The sequence below is a fragment of the Schistocerca nitens genome, chromosome 5 (genome assembly GCF_023898315.1).
Source record: "Schistocerca nitens isolate TAMUIC-IGC-003100 chromosome 5, iqSchNite1.1, whole genome shotgun sequence".
NCBI classification, from domain to species: domain Eukaryota; kingdom Metazoa; phylum Arthropoda; class Insecta; order Orthoptera; family Acrididae; genus Schistocerca; species Schistocerca nitens.
The window spans coordinates 491,595,291-491,600,433 of NC_064618.1; positions in this window are offsets into that span (position 1 = coordinate 491,595,291).

A 5,143-nucleotide genomic window follows, 5' to 3' on the forward strand; every position below is an offset into this window, starting at 1 on the left:
TCAATTCTGATGTTAAGTTTCTCGCTGTTCTCATTTCTACTACTTCTCATTACCTTCGTCTTTCTCCGATTTACTCTCGAACCATACTGTGTACTCATTAGACTGTTCATTCCGTTCAGCAGATCATTTAATTCTTCTTCACTTTCACTCGGGATAGCAATGTCATCAGCGAATCGTATCATTGATATCCTTTTACCTTGTATTTTAATTCCACTCCTGAACCTTTCTTTTATTTCCATTATTGCTTCCTCGATGTACAGATTGAAGAGTAGGGGCGAAAGGCTACAGCCTTGTCTTACACCCTTCTTAATACGAGCACTTCGTTCTTGATCGTCCACTCTTATTATTCCCTTTCGGTTGTTGAACATATTGTATATGACCCGTCTCTCCCTATAGCTTACCCCTCCTTTTTTCAGAATCTCGAACAGCTTGCACGATTTTATATTGTCGAACGCTTTTTCCAGGTCGACAAATCCTACGAAAGTGTCCTGTTTTTTCTTTACCCTTGCTTCCATTATTAGCCGTAACGTCAGAATTGCCTCCCTCGTCCCTTTACTTTTCCTAAAGCCAAACTGATCGTCACCTAGCGCATTCGAAATTTTCTTTTCCATTCTTCTGTATATTATTCTTGTAAGCAGCTTCGATGCATGAGCTGTTAAGCTGATTGTGCGATAATTCTCGCACTTGTCAGCTCTTGCCGTCTTCGGAATTGTGTGGATGATGCTTTTCCGAAAGTCAGATGGTATGTCGCCAGACTCATATATTCTACACACCAACGTGAATAGTCGTTTTGTTGCCACTTCCCCCAATGATTTTAGAAACTCTGATGGAATGTTATCTATCCCTTCTGCCTTATTTGACCGTAAGTCCTCCAAAGCTCTTTTAAATTCCGATTCTAATACTGGATCCCCTATCTCTTCTAAATCGACTCCTGTTTTTTCTTCTATCACATCAGACAAATCTTCACCCTCATAGAGGCTTTCAATGTATTCTTTCCACCTATCTGCTCTGTCCTCTGCATTTGACAGTGGAATTCCCGTTGCACTCTTAACGTTACCAGCGTTGCTTTTAATGTCACCAAAGGTTGTTTTGACTTTCCTGTATGCTGAGTCTGTCCTTCCGACAATCATATCTTTTTCGATGTCTTCACATTTTTCCTGCATCCATTTCGTCTTAGCTTCCCTGCACTTCCTATTTATTTCATTCCTCAGCGACTTGTATTTCTGTATTCCTGATTTTCCCGGAACATGTTTGTACTTCCTCCTTTCATCAATCAACTGAAGTATTTCTTCTGTTACTCATGGTTTCTTCGCAGCTACCCTCTTTGTACCTATGTTTTCCTTCCCAACTTCTGTGATGGCCCTTTTTAGAGATGTCCATTCCTCTTCAACTGTACTGCCTACTGCGCTATTCCTTATTGCTGTATCTATAGCGTTAGAGAACTTCATATGTATCTCGTCATTCCTTAGTACTTCCGTATCCCACTTCTTTGCGTATTGATTCTTCCTGACTAATGTCTTGAACTTCAGCCTACTCTTCATCACTACTATATTGTGATCTGAGTCTATATCTGTTCCTGGGTACGCCTTACAATCCAGTATCTGATTTCGGAATCTCTGTCTGACCATAATGTAATCTAATTGAAATCTTCCCGTATCTCCCGGCCTTTTCCAAGTATACCTCCTCCTCTTGTGATTCTTGAACAGGGTATTCGCTATTACTAGCTGAAACTTGTTACAGAACTCAATTAGTCTTTCTCCTCTTTCATTCCTTGTCCCAAGCCCATATTCTCCTGTAACCTTTTCTTCTACTCCTTCCCCTACAACTGCATTCCAGTCGCCTATGACTATTAGATTTTCGTCCCCCTTTACATACTGCATTACCCTTTCAATATCCTCATACACTTTCTCTATGTGTTCATCTTCAGATTGCGACGTCGGCATGTATACCTGAACTATCGTTGTTGGTGTTGGTCTGCTGTCGATTCTGATTAGAGCAACCCGGTCACTGAACTGTTCACAGTAACACACCCTCTGCCCTACCTTCCTATTCATAACGAATCCTGCACCTGTTATACCATTTTCTGCTGCTGTTGATATTACCCGATACTCATCTCACCAGAAATCCTTGTCTTCCTTCCACTTCACTTCACCGACCCCTACTATATCTAGATTGAGCCTTTGCATTTCCATTTTCAGATTTTCTAGTTTCCCTACCACGTTCAAGCTTCTGACATTCCACGCCCCGACTCGTAGATCGTTATCCTTTCGTTGATTATTCAATCTTTTTCTCATGGTAACCTCCCCCTTGGCAGTCCCCTCCCGGAGATCCGAATGGGGGACTATTCCGGAATCTTTTGCCAATGGAGAGATCATCATGACACTTCTTCAATTACAGGCCACATGTCCTGTGGATACACGTTACGTGTCTTTAATACAGTGGTTTCCATTGCCTTCTGCATCCTCATGTCGCTGATCATTGCTGATTCTTCCGTCTTTAGGGGCAATTTCCCACCCCTAGGACAAGAGAGTGCCCTAAACCTCTATCCGCTCCTCCGCCCTCTTTTACAAGGCTGTTGGCAGAATGAGGCTGACGTCTTATGCCGGAAGTCTTCGGCCGCCAATGCTGATTATTTATCAAAATTTAGGCAGTGGCGGGGATCGAACCCGGATCCCCTAGACCACGGGTACCCCTAGGGTAGGTAGCAGATACGGCCCATTAAACAGTCCCCAACAACACCGACCCACACATTAACGAAGAACCGCGCTTGATGAGCGCTATTAACTGTGGCATGTGGGTTATCCTCACTCCAAACATGTGAATTGTGCATGTTGAAGACTCCATCACGCCCGAACGTTGCTTCTTCGGTAAACAACACAGAGGATGAAAATGTAGGATTCATTTCACACTGTTCCAGGTACCACTGAGAAAACTGTGCTCTGGGTGGATAATCATCTGGTTACAGGTTGTGGACACGCTGTACGTGAAGTGGACGTAACAATTGCTCTCCAAGGACTGTTCTTACATTCGTCTGATTCGTCACCATGTTACGTGCACTTGCACTAGTGCTGATTGAAGGATCCTGCTCCACATGCTGCAAGACAGCTGCCTCAAATTGCAGCGTTCTTACCGTGCGACGGCATCCCTGTCCAGGTAATCTGCTAAATGACCCGGTCTCACGCAGACGTTGGTACACAGCAGGAGAGGTCGTATGATGCGGGATACGGCGATTAGGACATTGTTGTTGATAAACCGGCTGTGCAGCTAATCCCTTGTGGTGCGCTACGTAGTACGCACCAACCATATCAGTGTACTCACTCCGCCGGCCGAAGTGGCCGTGCGGTTAAAGGCGCTGCAGTCTGGAACCGCAAGACCGCTGCGGTCGCAGGTTCGAATCCTGCCTCGGGCATGGATGTTTGTGATGTCCTTAGGTTAGTTAGGTTTAACTAGTTCTAAGTTCTAGGGGACTAATGACCTCAGAAGTTGAGTCCCATAGTGCTCAGAGCCATTTGAACCATTTTTTTAGTGTACTCACTCCAGGTGTATCGCTCCATTAGTAAACAGAGACAATGCACTACTACACTGGTGGACAACAGTTGCTTACAACTGAAGAGGGTAATACGCCCTCTAACAATTAAAGAGCGTAATATGGCCTCCACCTGTTTAAATAATCCTCATAGGAAAAAAATGACATTAGGGAAAAATATTTGTTTTGATGTCCCCTACAACCTCCCAGAGCTTGTCGGTTTAAATACTTTTCACCCTGTAGACCGTTGCTATAGACTAGAACCTTTGGAGGGTATTAGTCAATACAAAAACGGGGGGTGAATTGTAGGTTGAAAATTAGCTGTACTTTCTGCACGCGTTGCACGCGTCATTTCGACCCACCTGAAAGTCGTCCTGTTTGAACAAACAGTTTTGCCGCGGCGGTAATTGATCGTCATAATGGGCTATAAGCAGCGGACGCATCTTAAGGGCGTCGTAAGTGGCGTCAGCCACACCACAAACACTTGGCGGCTGTCAAACAACGGCAAGTGAATGAGCAGCCACATGTTTACGAGACCGCAGCGGGGAGCGTGTCCCCCTGACCGATTCCGCCGACCTCTGCTCTCTTCTCGGTTGAATGGCGGCCCCGGTGAGTCACGCATATTTCCGGGGCCCTCCGATCGCCCCGGGCGACTCCCCGCGCGATAACATAATTCTCAATTAGGCGAACTGCGCCCCCTGCCCGCCCCCGCCTCCCTCCCACCCCCCTCTCTCACGCACTGACATCACGGTCAAGGGGGTTAAAGGCAGTGCGTGCTATTTATAAGGATGCCGCTTACAAAACCTGGGTTAACGGGGTTAAGTGCGTGTCACAGCACGCGGAGACGGATGGGCGGCGCTGTGCGTCGGCGGGTGTCGTGGCGGCCAGCTTGCGAAAACACACGCACTCGGTGCGTAGGAGCCGCAGGGCGGCGCTCTGGGAATTCGGAGCATCCGCGGAGCTGATTGAAGCGCCGAGCTAAACGAGCCAGAAGGCCGGCGTAACCCGGAGCAGCGTCTGCTGACATTTAGAGGCCTCTCGCGCGCCTTCCACGAGCGCGTCGGCTTGTTTTGACACTCTGCTCTTTGCGGTTAACACGCTGAGCTAGCGTTACGGAGTAACAGGGATAATCTTGGCAAGCTATACAGATTTAGACTTTGCTAACTAAATTACTTGAGGAGAATTCACGAATGCTGTCAAGGTTGAATCACAGGGTTGACCGTCCTTTCAACTGTATTGCAAGAAGACTGAAACAGTTTCACTGTCCCTACAAAAAATCATCTAACCAAATATTTGAAAACATCATCAAGTGCTTCATGTATAACGGATTATCATTAAAGTATGACAAGACTTATTTCATCCAATCCAGTACTTCTCATAGCTATAAAAATTGTTACACGACGAATGAGAAAGGAGTTGCAAGGCTAAATTTCATGTGTTCGAACAGCTGGCGTTATTCAGTTATGCAGAAGTGTCAACATCTGCCAACTGAGAAGTATAAACATTTCAACACTGCTACTCGGTCAGGGAGACACCAGCCTCGATACTTGACTGTGAGCGGTGTCAACGGAATATGGTTAACAGACTGCCGACCGAACAGCCTTCATGTTATGTGTT